The sequence below is a fragment of the Puma concolor genome, chromosome A1, assembly GCF_028749965.1.
Source record: "Puma concolor isolate L17-30 chromosome A1, mPumCon1.1.hap2, whole genome shotgun sequence".
Classification (NCBI taxonomy): domain Eukaryota; kingdom Metazoa; phylum Chordata; class Mammalia; order Carnivora; family Felidae; genus Puma; species Puma concolor.
The window spans coordinates 193,243,068-193,258,369 of record NC_141667.1 but is presented as its reverse complement, the minus strand read 5'-3'; the positions used below and the strand labels follow the sequence as shown (position 1 = coordinate 193,258,369).

Below are 15,302 nucleotides of genomic sequence, written 5' to 3'. Positions count from 1 at the left end.
ACAAAATAAATGAAGCATAATCATTCAGTGTAATGATTCGAATGTACTGATTAATGAAATGAAATAGCTTCTCTGCTCTTTAGTTAAATTAAAACATTTACACACTGGGAATCGTAAGGGCATCCCTAAATGAATGTTTTCTAGGTGACCATTTTCCCTTATAGAAATCACCTGCCCAGCCATCACTGACTAGAAGTTCCCAGCAGTTTTAATATGTACAACTATCTTATATGCAAGAAACAAAAACTGTGTCAATTAAACTATTACACAATACTAAGCTGTCTTCAGAGATGTTAAAAAGTGTGTGAGGAGGAAACAGGAGAGAATGTGACCTATATGCTTAAAAATCACTAGATGGAAAAAAAATTCAAAGAAGAATCATCTGGGGCCCCTGTGTGGCTCAGTCAGTTAAGCATCTGACTCTTGATTTTGATTCAGGTCATGATATCCTAGTTTGTGAGTTCAAGCCCTGCATCAGGCTATGTGCTGACAGCGTGGAACCTTCTAGGAATTCATTCTCTCCCTCTCCCTCTCTCTCTCTCTCTCTCTCTCAAAATAAATAAACTTAAAAAAAAAATCAAGAATCATCTGAATAGATAAATAGGTTGACTGATTTCCTTAGCCCCCATACAAACCTACTTAGATTTTCTGGAGACTGGGCTAAGGTACTAAAGCAGAGGACCCTTGAACGACCCAGGGGTTAGGGGAGCCAACTCCCCGTGCAATTGAAAATCCAAGTATATCTTCCGACTACGCAAAAACTTTACTACTAATGGCCTACTACTGACTGGAAGCCTTACCAATAACATATTTTAGATAGTCAATGAACACATACTTTGTATGTTATGTATATTATATAGTTTGTTCTTACAACAGAGTAATCTACAGAAAAATGTTAAATCATTTCAGAACTGCACCGTATTTATCAAAAAAAACTCCATGCAGAAGTTGATCTGTGCAGTTCAAACCAATGTTGTTCAAGGGTCAACAGTATTGGGGTGCCTTGGTGGCTCAGTCGGTTAAGTGTCCGATCTCACAGTTTGTGAGTTTGAACCCCCCATCAGTCTCGATGCTGTCAGCACAGAGCCCACTTCAGATCCTCTACCCCCCCACACCCTCCCCTACTCTCTCAGGCACACTCACGTGAGCATGTGCTCTCTCTCTCTCAAAAATAAACATTAAAAAAAAGAGAGTCAACTGTATTTGTAAAAAGTTCCCCAGGTGAGAAATCTAGAACCAGCTGGCAGAGATCTATCAATTATACCAGTTCTCTAATTATAAGCAACTCAAACACAATGGCAACCATGATTAATACCACACTTTGTTTTTAACAACTGTTTATATGTATACATAAAATACTGCCTATAGTGGGAATTGGCCAGCTTGAAGATATCACTAAAAGTGTGTAGATTTTAACACTGATATTGATGAGGGCAGAGACAAAGGAAGCCCCTTAAAGTCTCTACATAGTATTCCCTCTTCCCAGCACGGAACCCAGTCCAATGGGTGGAGCCCAGCTCCAGTGACAGCAGAATTTGTGTTACATTTTTGGTTTAGGAAGAGCTCAATGGCTTCTGTTAGTCTACAGGTGTCCAGAGGGCCTCTGGTACCCAACTACCAACCTGGGTCACTCCTGGTCCAGGCAGCTAGCAAAGCAATAAACCAGTAGTACTGTTAAAGAGGCAGACAGAAGTCTTATAACCCAGCACCGCCACTTAACTGCCAGGCGATCTTGAGAACGATACTGAACCTCGATTATCACATGGAGGACTAACACGGATAATAATCAGATCTGTCACGAAGATGCACTGAGATAATACCTATAAAACACCTAGTGCAATAAATGGTACAAAGTAGGTGTTCGGTAATTAGAAAATGACGTTATCCCTATTGTTGCCTCTTCCATCTATCTCCTTTTTTATTAAAAAAATTACTTTGAGCACTACAGATCTCAGTACTAATCATTCTCTCTATTAATATGCATTGATGTTTGTCTCTACTTCTAATTTACAACCTTAAAGACCATGTTTAATGTTATGTTTTTTCTCTGTTCCTAGGAGCTCAAAACATGGTATTAGGCAACCAACAGATATTTTATCAATTCAACCATTCACTCAACAGATAATAATTACAGATTTGTCACACGCAAGACAACATCCTAGGCATGGGGAATACATTGATCTCTACCCCCGAGTTTACAATCCATGCTCAGTAAGATCTAGTCCATTTTAATGAATTATTCATTGGAACAGCAGAAACACACATATATGTATCACTACATACAGGCATAAAAAGACTCCTCCCATAGATTTACAATAACCTGTTCCCCTACTCCACTCTTATCAGAAAATAAGTCACCTTAGTTAATCATTAAAACTACCAATTTTAACTGTATAGACCATAGTCTCATGTTGAAACACCTCAAGTAATGGAGTCTAAAAGTGAAAAATGTCTATACATGCCTCATAACTTGTAAGAGAGCTGATCACAAATTCTACCTAATTAAAGTAGTCTACTACAAAGTCATCGATTCAAGGACAAAAGAAATTCACAAAAACATCTTTCTATGTGATGCTATAAAATATTTCAACATATTCACAGATTGAACTTTCTCTGTAATTCCAAAATCTCATTTTCTCATGCAAAATTTCTTCCAGTTAGGAAAAAAGCCTAAGTGAGATAAAAAAAAAAAAAAAAAAAAAAAAAAAAAAAACCTATCTTGAGGAAATTGTATGGTATTGTAAGGAGCTAAGAAAAAGATTGTACGGTATGGAAAACTAAAGAGCCTGTCAATAAAGAAAAAGCACCATTTTCTCCATTTGTTCAGCACCATACTTTGTTCCCCTCCAGTCCTACCTCATGTCCTGTAACCCCCAGATTCCACACTATGGGCTTAGACTCCTCCCACTTGCTGCAAGAATGACCCAAGACAAGATGTTTTTAAGTGAGGATGAACATGCACATATTTTTGTACAAGATGAGTATCTAGTTTGCTATTTCTGGCAAAGGACAGGGAATGTCCAAGGTTGTCAGTACAGCTTTTATCTCCTGTGATTTAACTGGACCTTTAGCAAGCACAAAATATAACTTCAAAAGAAAGTTTTTTTTCCCATGATAAAACAAAGCAAGCCAGGAAACATTTTCCAAGGTGGAGGGCACTGACAGTCCTTCAAACCAAGAAGTAAGTTGGTAAAAAATTTTTAAGAGGGGAGAATTAGAAATGAAAAGAATTATTACTTTTGCAATAAGTAAAGCAAAATAAGGCAAGTATAGACCAAGTAAAGAAAAGTTTCGACAAAGGCAATATAGTGTACAACTAAAACATGAGGAACAGTGACTTTCAGACAAGAAGTTTAACTTCAGGTATATGACCACTAAAATGAGTGGGTAATAGATGAAATTGCACAGTGGACTCAAATATCTTGGTTTTAGAAAAATTTTTAAGTGTTATTTATTTTGAGAAAAAGAGAGAGAGCACAAGCAGGAGAGGGCAGAGTGAGAGGGAGAGAGAGAGAATTCCAAGCAGGCTCTGCAATGCCTACACAGAGCCAGACATGGGGATCGAAGCCACAAACCAGGAGATCATGACCTGAGCTGAAACCAACAGTCAGATGCTCAACGAACTGAGCCACCCAGGCACCCCTCTAATATCCTGGTTTTACAACAGTGTGCCCCAGAGAACAGGCATCATTTCTAAAGCAATTATTAGTTAGCTCATAAAGAGTAACAGTAATGTAGACAATCCAACTGATTTCATTCCAAAAAAGATTCTTTAATACATTTGTTATGTACAAAACTCTGTAAGTATTCTAGGATACAGACATAAATCCAAGTCCAAAATGTGTTTTAATAAACTCAGACCATACTTTATTTTCAGAGGTTTGTGCAGTTAATGTTGATATGAGTATTAGGTTCAGACATATGAACTTGACATGTCTGTACCTCAAAAACAATTGAATAATGGTAATTTCATATGGTTCAACTTAATACATAACGCCTATCATTGACAGCCAACAAAATAACTATGAAATACAGGTCTAGGCAAAGTGTCTCTATAAGTACAGAAATTAAGATTTTAAAAAAACCCAAATTCATTCATTTGACTTTGCAAAGCAGGACAGCTTCTTTGAGCAGATGGCATATGAACGAGGAATCAGGTTTTGAGAGTTGGAATAGTTAGAAGAAGGAATATAGTGAGGAAGAAGTGGCAGATGGGAATTTTAGACTGGGGACAAGCAAGAACATAAGTATAGGATCATAAAAGTGTAATAGAATAATTCAAATGGCAAAATCATCTACTTTAATGTCATTGAGCAAGTATGTGAGATTCATTATTAAAACAGAATTTTGGGGCACCTGTGTGGTTCAGTCACTTAAGTGTCCGACTTCAGCTCAGGTCATGATCTCTCAGTCCGTGAGTTCAAGCCCCGTGTCCGGCCCTGTGCTGAAAGCTCAGAGCCTGGAACCCGCTTCAGATTCTGTGTCTCCCTCTCTCTCTGCCCCTCCCCTGCTCATGCTCTGTCTCTCTCCCTCTCAAAAATGAATAAATGTTAAAAAAAAACTTAAATTAAATAAAAACAGAATTTAAATTCAATTAACCTGGAGAAACTTATTTGTCTCACAATCAAAAAAAAAAAAAAAAAAAAAAACCGCAAACAAAATTCTAGGATGGGACACCTGGGTGGCTCAGTTGGCTAAGCCTCTGACTTCAGATCAGGTCATAATCTTAAGGTTCATGAGTTCAAGCACTGTCCATATCGGGCTCTGTGCTAACAGCTCAGAGCCTGAAGCCTGCTTTGGATTCTGTGTCTCCCTCTCTCTCTGCCCCTCCCCTGCTCACACTCTATTTCTCTCTCTCTCTCTCTCTCTCTCTGTCTCTCAAAAATAAATAATTTTTTTTAATTCTAGAATAAATATAAAATTTTTTCTGAAAAATGATAAAAAGAAAATTAAATAAGAAGATCAAATCAACCATTCCCTATAAAAGAGCTACAAACAGTCTCAGGTTCACAGACATCTCAATATAAAATAATACACTAAAAGCTCCTCCTTCTGCTATAGACAGAGTGTATCAGATACTATTCTGTTCGGTAATGGGCAAGAGCTTTTCCCTTGACTAGTGTCCTTATGGATGCCTCTGCCTTTGCTCTAAACATCAGGGTTTCGGAAAGGCCCTACTGAATTTTAAAGGTCAAGTTCTTCCCACCATTCCATTTACAAATCACTGCAAGTAACCCATTTACTATGGAACTGGCAAAATTTAATAATCACTAGACCTTACTGAGTGCTTTGTGGGAACGGTGGCTTTTGCATGGTTATGAAGACGGTAATGAAGTCAAATCTACTGCTCCATTACACATATTATTTTTAGCCACAATAACAGTGTTCCGTTTAAGCTTTAGGACTGCATTTAAATAGATGGTTTAGGAAACAATAAAGCCTAAAAGAATACTGTAGGTGTATTCCAAATTTAGAGTGAGTAGGAAACATCAGGGGAATTTTATCTACTCCATCAAACAATAAAACACTCTGAGCCAGCAACACAAAGAAGCCAAGAAAACAGGGGATGGGAACTTTTTTCTTATTAGAGAGTCAGCAAGCTAATAAAAATATTAATCAAAGGGCACATAAAAAATTTTTGTTTGGCAGCAATTTTTTTTTTAAAGAGAAATGTCAGATACTGTGCTAGTTACACTGCATAAATACTGGACCCAAGAGACGCACTAAGTACCCGTTAAAGGAACAGGACAAGGGGAAGAATGGAGTTAAGGGACCAAGTGAAGAAGGAATGAGACACACACACAGAGAAAAACAGAAAACACTGCAGAATACATAGAAAAGCACCTACAATCAAACCCAAAAGAACACAGAACAGTGTTCTGTTTGATCTCTCACAACATTTTGGCTGACGATTAGATGTCTACTGTAGTTTCATGAATACGAGTAACTCGTTCTGCGACTGTTCCGCAAGATGAGCAAACATTTCTAATAAATTTTAACTTGATAAACGAGCGAGGTCTTGCACTGAGTGAGGTCTTGCATGAGTAGTACGTGATGCCGAACGTCACATGATCACAACTGAACCAATGGTTCTTGAAATTCACTTTGATACACAAGCGCTTTGGATTACAAGCATGTTTCTAAACGAAATATGCTTGCAAACCAAGGTTTTACTGAAAAAATGGGGATACCTTATATACATTGCCTCAAAGACCATACAAAATTATGTTAATAGTTGAATATAAACCCATAGTCCAGAGGTTCTTTCTCAGCTAGAGCCCATGACAACATTAGACCCTAATGCAAGAAGAATATAACTAGTGCCTTTGGGAAAGTGAAATATTCCTATTAAAAGTGTTGGAAAGGGGCGCCTGGGTGGCTTAGTCGGTTAAGTGTCTGACTTTGGCTCAGGTCATGATCTCACAGCTCTTGAGTTCGAGCCCCATATCCAGCTCTGCACAGACAGCTTGGAGCCTGGAGCCTGCTTCAGATTCTGTGTGTCCCTCTCTCTCTGTCCCTCCCCACTCATGCGCTCTCTCTCGTTCTCTCTCTCTCTCTCTCAAAAATAAACATTAAAAAAAAAGTGTTGGGAAATATCAAAACATCATAAATTAATCACTGCTTGTATGCCTGGGCACGATACAAAGCTTGTTCACAAAAGTTCTAGGAGGTTAGCTTATTTTGTGAAATGTAGCCACAAATTTCAATAATCTTATCTCCAGTTAGAGTTTCAGGTTTAGAGAATCAGGTTGTGATTGTTTACAAGATGCTTCTACAATTTTGTGTCACTTTTTTTTTTCTTTTCTGAGAGTTGGGTGTGGTTTGGTTTTGGCTTTTAATTCATAGGTGATGGGAGATGAACAATAACACATTTTTAGCACATGGTGTGAATTCAAACTTGATGGGTGGAAGCCCACCAGGGTATGCAACTGTGTTTTGTCTAGATGTTCGCCATATGCTGTTTTAGCTTCTGTGTTATTATTCGTAGGGACTATAACATCTCACAGTCCTGAGAGCCTCCAAAGTACTCACCCATCTGGTTTCCCAGATACAAAAATGGCACAGGACCCCGTCACTGATTTTTAGGTGGAGCAAGAAGGCAGTGGCAGAAAGGCACAATGAAGGGCTGGCTTTTCTTAAGGATCTGAGGCAGCAGGCATGGCAGGAGCACTGAAACCGGTGCTGGCCACTGTTCCCAGCACTCTCTCTTATTACCCACGCCTGACTGCCTCTGCACAACAGACTGACATGGTCGAAGCTTTCACCAAAGTCCACATTAGAACAGAGCAAGAGTCAGCTAACTTCTGTTGAGCGCCAGAAAGTAAGTATCTTCGGCTTTGTAAGGCAGAGTCCAAAGCAGTCACAGACAATACTTAAACAAACGTGGTGGCTGTGCACCCATAAAACTTTATTTATAAAGGCAGGCTGTGGGCCATCATTTGTCAACATCTGGCACTGACTTCTTAACTCTCAGAAGTGGTCTTTCTGGTAACAAGCTTATCCTCATTTTGAAGGGATCACGAATCCTCGTAGCTATTGTATCATTTGGGTGCAACGGTATTGGTAACAACAAGCCTGAGTAGCAGCATTTCTTGGGTGCTTGTGATATCCCAGACACTGCACTAATTACATATAATTCCCCGAATCCTCACACCTCCTTGAGGTAGCTGTTACCATCATTCCTATTTTCAGCTACAAAGGTCAAAGTATAAATATCAAAGAGCCTTCAGTGGTGGAGGGACTAAATCCAAGATCTTTGACTTGGATCCTTAGCTGGCCCACAGGCTTCTAACTTTGGGATTCAGCACAGTCAACAGGGGGCTTGTTTAAATGCCAATTCCTGGGCTCCACCTTCAAATGTCCTGATTTAGTCCCCTTGGATTAGGCCTAGGAACCTGCATTTTAACACATACTTCTGGTAAATCTGGTGCAAGTTGTCAGTGGAACACACACTGAAAAATACTACACTACCATATAGCATCCAAGCCAAAAGCCAAGTGTCTGTATGGAAACAGAGACCGTTGGTGCCTGCTAAAATCATAATCTGAGCAAACGATTACCCTCAATGAGGAAAAGTTGAAGTAGATTTTAAACTAATCTTTCAGCCTGCTTTGTATTTTTACGCATTAAAAATTATAGGGGCGCCTGGGTGGCGCAGTCGGTTGAGCATCCGACTTCAGCCAGGTCACGATCTCGCGGTCCGTGAGTTCGAGCCCCGCGTCGGGCTCTGGGCTGATGGCTCAGAGCCTGGAGCCTGTTTCTGATTCTGTGTCTCCCTCTCTCTCTGCCCCTCCCCCGTTCATGCTCTGTCTCTCTCTGTCCCAAAAATAATAAACGTTGAAAAAAAAAAATTAAAAAAAAATTATGAAAGCTATATGGAGTTTTTAATACGGAGGTAAATATAAAAGAGGTTTAAATTTCAAAAGCCAATTTTTGTTAAAATGCCGAGCTAAAGAAATCACTGATATTTTAGGCATAGGGAGAGGCTGACTGATGATCAGCAGCATTTTTGTTTTAAAGATGTAAATCTAGAGATGTCAACTTCTCCTTGCATCTTCCAAAACTTAACTGCCTAGCACGTTTTTCTTACGTGCCACTGGGGATGCTGGAGAAGAACTAGGATGTTGTTTGGCAATAACGTCATGTGGAGTTAGTTTCTGACAACACGATTTCTTGGACAGGGAGTAGGTCACAGCCCAAGATGGGAGTTCGGACATGAAGCAGGAGTCACATGAATTCGGCCATCGGAAGCACACGGGACCAGAAGCTTGGCAAGCAGCAAGCACACATGATGTGAATGTTGACGCAGGTCCACTGCAGAAGTTGCGCAGGTCAGAGACAGAACAGCAACGTGGTTTAAAAAAAAAAAAAAAGTCCTGGGAGGATGTTCTCACTTCTGAAAGTAACTGAAGCCCCTGGGCCCTAGGAGAGCCTCAACTTTCTGTAAACGTTCAGAATCATCTGCATAAGCAATGTCACACTAGCAGAGTTGGGGTCAACCACTCGGCCCGGGACCAGGGACTCAACATTTATTGAACGCATGTCTAGGCCAAGAAACATGCTAAGTGCTGCAGCTGAACTGCTGATTAAAATGTACTCCCTGTTCTCAAGGAGCTTATTATCTGCTAGAAGTGAGGCTTCTAGACCAGCTCATGCCACCCTCTTCTGGTCACGTCATTCTAAGCTTCTAGTCACGTTGTTAAAGTTCCTGAGCCTCAGGGGTTTTTTATCTGTAAATTAGAGGCAGTAAGGTCTTCAGTTGTTAGCGTCAAATGAAAACCTCTATAATGTAAGGCACTACTACAGAATTAATTGGTGGTTCCCAGTACACCGTGAAGAGGAAGACAGAAGGGGGCTCTACAGGAAGCCCCTGCTGAATGCACAAACAGTAAAGGAGCAGAAAAGAAAGCACTGCCTGTTACTACACCCAGGTGCATTTTTAACAAGAACACTAATGAGGGCATGATCCAGGGTAGTTTTAGCAGCATACCCCGTATTCTTAGAAACTTCACAAGGATGAATGATTATAGGAGGGAGTGATACCCTACAGACCAGATACAAAAACACGGTCCTGTTCTCCCTCGACACCACGGGACCCTAAGCAGAAAGGGGTCTACTAAAAACTCCACGAAAGATGGTGAGCAAACAACTCTTAGTATTTGGCAAACCTTCTGTTCAGAAACTCCACTAAGAATACCATCCTTCGGGGAAATGTACTCCACCACAGAGACTCCTGCACTAGTGAAAATGCTGGTGGCTGCTGTTTCTACTCTAGCATGCCAAAGGACTAAGAGAAAAAGACGAGGACCATTCAGAATCAGAATATGGTCTTTAGGTGATACTTTTATGGACTTAACTTGATTTATAAGAAAGAGTATATGGCTGGGATTCCGAATACCTTTCCGGTATTCTAGATCACTACACAGATCTGCAACCTCAAGGTCTTTCAACAACGGAATTTGTCTGACAAATTAGAATCAGAGTATTTCCTATTTTTTAAAAGGCTTTGATGATGACCAAATAGGATAACAAATGTGAAAGTTCTTTGAAGTGTTACAATCACTTACAAGTAATTATGATTAAAGATACAAACTTCAGGGGCGCCTGGGTGGCTCAGTCAGTTGAGCGTCCGACTTCCGCTCAGGTCATGATCTCACAGCTCATGGGTTCGAGCCCCGCGTCAGGCTCTGTGCTGACAGCTCAGAGCCTGGAGCCTGCTTCAGACTCTGCGTCTCCCTATCTCTCTGCCCCTAACCCACTCACATCCTGTCTCTGTCTCTCTCAAAAATAAATAAACATTTAAAAAAAAAAAAGATACAAACTTCAATTGTATGCATATGAGGATGCTTCAAGATAGGCTTTATTTTTTAGACTGTGCTATAAACAACTATATTGTGTCCAAAGTTCTTAAAAAATAATATGCAGTAAGTTATTCTACCACCTCTAGTGCAACTGTGAAATTATCATTTGTAAAACTCTCATGCTTTAGTTATCAAAAAAAGTTAATAAAATTCTAAATACAAACCCAAGTTTAATTTCCATAAAATTCATTTTTATTTTATTCATATTGTAATATATCCATTGCTTTTCAGGTATATGATGGGGTAAATAAGTCTATTAACACACACACACACACACACACACACACACACACACACTCTCTCACACAGTCAATAAACACTTCCACCCACGCAAAAAAAAAGTGGAAAACACACTAGGTTCATAAATAAAATAGATTCTGTATTTCCCCTGTAAAAACAAATGTTACTGTGTTCTTGTCCCAATCCTTAAATATATATATACGTGTACACATGTATACACATATACACGTATATATATACATATATACATATGTATATGTATATATACATATATATACACACATATATGTGTATATATACATATATACATATATATACACATATACATGTGTGTACATATATACAGGTGTATATATATATCTTCAAAATATGATGGTAGACTGTTAATTCATAGCCATGTTATTTAATAAGTGTGTACTTTGATAAGTCCATAAAAAATATCAATAACCTGTTGAAAATTCCACCGTTAATCCAAACAGAGGCATTTAAAAATGAATTATTTGCAAAAAAGACAAGAAAACTACATACTGTTATCACTTATGAATACGGATACAAAAATCCTCAACAAAACACCAGTGGAACCACATCCAGCAACATATAAAAAGAATTACATATCATGACCAAGTGAGATTTATCCCACATATACAATGTTGGTTTAATATGTGAAAATTAATGTAATGTGTCATGTCAATAGACTAAAAAACAAAAACCAGGGGCGCCTGGGTGGCGCAGTCGGTTAAGCGTCCGACTTCAGCCAGGTCACGATCTCGCGGTCCGTGAGTTCAAGCCCTGCGTCAGGCTCTGGGCTGATGGCTCAGAGCCTGGAGCCTGTTTCCGATTCTGTGTCTCCCTCTCTCTCTGCCCCTCCCCCGTTCATGCTCTGTCTCTCTCTGTCCCAAAAATAAATAAACGTTGAAAAAAAAATTAAAAAAACAAAAAACAAAAACCACATGATCATATCAATAAATGCAGTAAAAGCATCCGAAAAAGCCAATCCCCTTTCATAATATAAATACCCAACAAAGTGGGAATGGAAGGGAATGTGTTCAATATGAGAAAGGCCATTTACCAAAAACCATAGATTATAACACACTTAATGGTGAAAAAACAGAAGCTTTCCCCAAGATCAAAAAGTGACAAGAATATCTACTCTCACTTTTCTTCAACACTATACTAAAAGTTCTAGCCAAGGCAATTAAGCAAGAAAAAAAATGAAAGCCATTCAGATTGGAAAGGGAAAAGTAAAACTAACTCTATTCACAAATATATGATCCTGTGTATCAGAAATTCTTACAGAACCCATTTTAAAACTTAGAATAAATAGTTCAGAAAGACTGCAGGGTATAATATAAATACACAGAAATTAATTTTATTTCTATACACTTGCATAAACAATCCAAAAATGAAATTAAGAAAACAATTCTACTCTCTAGTAAATAATACCATATTGCATATTTAACACCGCTAACCAAGTAAATCTTAAAAGTTACCTTCAAAGGAAAACAAAAGTCTGTAACTATGTATGATAAGGAATGTTAACTAGCCATTGTGGTGATCATTTTAGAAAATATACAAACATCGAATCGTTAGGTTGTACATCTGAAACTAATACAGTGTTGTGTCAACTATACCTCAATTTAAAAAGGAACTCTATTTACAATAGCATCAAAAAGAATGAAATACTTGAGAATAAATTTAACAAATGGATTACAAAGCCTATACTCTGAAAACTACAAAACAATGTTGAGAGAAATTAAAGAAGATCTGTATGAATGGAAAAATATCCCACAATCGTGGTGAATTAGGGCATCTTTATCACAGGGGCACCTGAGAAAGAAGCTTCCTCACCTTCTGAAGAGAGCTGCCAGAAGCCAACTTCTTCTCACTCTCCAAGTAAAACAACAGATACCTTCCTTCTCACTCCTGTATACTTCAGGAGTCAGCCTGAAGTTAAAGGTGACACAGAGAGATAGAAAGACTGTTGAGATGTTAAACCAAACTAATTCTGAAGACCTACCTAACTCAGGACTTTCTCTTATCAGGCAACCAAAGCCCCTTTTATTACTAAAGCCAATTTGAATTCATTTTCTTTACTCATAATCAAACACATCTTAATTGCCTGAATCATACAGTTAGGAAATCCCAGTGGATAAGTGGACCAGAAATACAATCTTGGAAGCAAGTGCTGAAATAGCTATTTCTGAATAAAGGCAAACTATCTTCCTCACCCCTGTACTGAATCATGTCTTAAAGGTCTGCCCAGAACTCTTGTGCTCAAAAGTCTTTTTCCAGATCAAAAATCTTACCTGAGCTCCAGTTCCCTAATCCCAATGACTGAGTACACATGCACTCAGATGCCCCACTAGCAGCTTATATTTAAGCAATACTGAACTCAGAATATAACCCCAAATCACCTCTCCCACAATGACCCTGTGGGAATGGCATCATCATTCTCCAAATCACCCAGCCCTGAAACTTCACCATCCAATCTCTCCCTCTTTCTCTATATTTGTAGTTCTCTGGCTTCAAAATACTCTTCAGGAAATGCTGTTAATTCTATCTACTGCTTGCATTCCCAAACACCCTTATTTGAGGCCAGACCACAATTTTTACTTTCTACTTGGTTTCTTTGACTCTAGTTTCTCCCCCATTATATCCAATCTGCATGCTCCTCAGGTTAAGTTTTTTGCATTACTGTTTTCACCATATTGCTGCTGTACTTGAAAAGTTGCATTAGATCCCTCATGGAGTACAAAATAGTGCTCCATAACCTACCACCACCAACCAGCCTGAGTTAAATGCCTGCTAAAAAGTAAAGTGGATAGTGGTGGCAAAAGTAGTGGTTGTTTCATTCGCGCTAGTGAAGTTGTTAAAAAAAAAAATCACCATGGACATCTTTAGGAGGCAAAAATCATCTTTTTGGGATAGATTGCAAGCATATACCCAAAACATGGTAAAGAAAGGTGATTTCTGGGTAACACATTCTGTCTCCTCATTTTTCTTTAACACAAAATACTCTGTTATTTTACTTACTTTGCCTATGCGCATGCTCTTTCCTCATCAAAACCAGGTCTCTCCTGTTCCCTCTCCCATCTACATGAAAAAATTATATGCGGTGTCTCTTAGTTCTCACAATTACTTCCCACTTATCTATATAAGTGAAATAAACATCTACAAAAATCTAAAAACTGTCCCAGATCTCATGGAGATTCCACTGCAACTTTTTTAGCTTCCTTTGCTGACATTAGTTCCCAAAATAACATCAAACAAAGAATAAAGAAATTAAAATATGGAAGTCACATATTTGGGCAAAGCTGGAGTTCCATTCAATGAAAAACTCTGTAAACTATGAATAACCATAATATAGTCATTGTCCTTTGCTTGTAAGTAGCTTGAAGGAATTAGATGAAATTAGTTTTTAAAGAGCATTCTAGCTATAAAGTTCTAATTGTAAGGTTTTTCAGAATATATCCTATGCAAAAAAGAAAATGTAGTCAAGAATGGATTCTAAAAATTACATATAGTGAGAGGGCCTATAATGAACACACTATTCCTCAGGTCAATTTTTCTAGGTATGTAAAATAAATAAAAATACAAATTAATGTAAGGTGCATTACTCTGACTTAAATAGCAATCCACTATTTCAACCACTTTGATTTCAACATAAGTTAGTCACCAAAAACACCTGCATATCAATTTCCCTCCTTGGGGAAGGACAATCTATCCCAAATATTTCAGACCTCATTAGGTATGTAAGTGAAAAACAATGAGGAAAAAAAAAACCAGCTAAGAGAAGAGATCTTCTACATTTAAGTTACACAAGTACGCAGTTCCAGAATTTAAATCAGGATATAGATTCTGATGTATATAATTTTATATATTTTAAGTACACCATATATATATATATGTGTATATATATATATATATATATATATATATACACACACACACACATTATACTCCTAAATATCTGTCATACACACATACAAGCACACACACACACACAGCATGAAAAGTTTAAAATCATGTTCATTCAAATGATCTATCCTCTAATCCTTCACCATTTGAGAAAGCAAAAGGACAGTTTTATTATGACTAAATATATACAATCTGAAGATATTTAGAAAACTATAGGTTTTAAAAAGCATATGCACGTAACTTTCATGGAGGGGAAGAAATGATCTGAGCACAATGGGCTTCCAAAGGACTCTGTGCCTTCCTTCATATATCACATGTATATTACATACATAAGTTATCTCCTCACCAGATTGTGTGTCTAAGGGAAAAGGATTGGGCCAGGAACCCCCAGATGAAGCACCATGCCTGTCACATAGGAAGGACTCAGTAAATGTTTTTTTCTACAACCAAAAAAGCTTTTATATTCATTGTCCTATTGATTTGCCTATATCTTTAAAGCATTTTTGATGATTTTTTCAATATAAAACACCTCACATACATAATATATTTTACAGTTATTCTACTCATTGTATGCAGCATTATTTCTTTCACTTGTTTTACACTTAATATTGTTCAGATTTCATGGGAGAACTCAGTTCTAATACAGATTTCTGAGATATGATCCACAGGTCTGCATTTTATAGACTCTAATCATATATTCTACAGCCTGAAAAGTTTACATTTTTTCAAATCTCCAGGTTGCACAAAAGATCAATTCATTTCCTTTTTTTTTTTTCCCCCAGA

The 15,302-nt window shown here is 38.0% G+C and overlaps 1 protein-coding gene across 27 annotated transcripts in view; it reads right to left on the bottom strand.

The window, feature by feature from the left end:
* The window catches only part of KLF12 (KLF transcription factor 12), a 453,354-nt gene that overhangs the window by 397,316 nt on the left and 40,736 nt on the right, over positions 1-15,302 (bottom strand). For 7 of the 27 annotated variants that reach the window (XM_086710407.1, XM_086710397.1, XM_086710577.1 and 4 more), the window contains 2 exons: positions 13,635-13,694; positions 12,450-12,545 (listed from right to left, as the gene is read on the bottom strand). The exons of 13 other annotated variants lie outside the window; for them this stretch is intronic. The gene's annotated coding sequence lies outside the window, so the exon portion shown is untranslated. Of the gene's footprint in view, positions 1-12,449; positions 13,695-15,302 lie in introns of all 27 variants that reach the window. 7 more of the 27 variants (XM_086710520.1, XM_086710509.1, XM_086710401.1 and 4 more) reach the window with 2 other exon arrangements.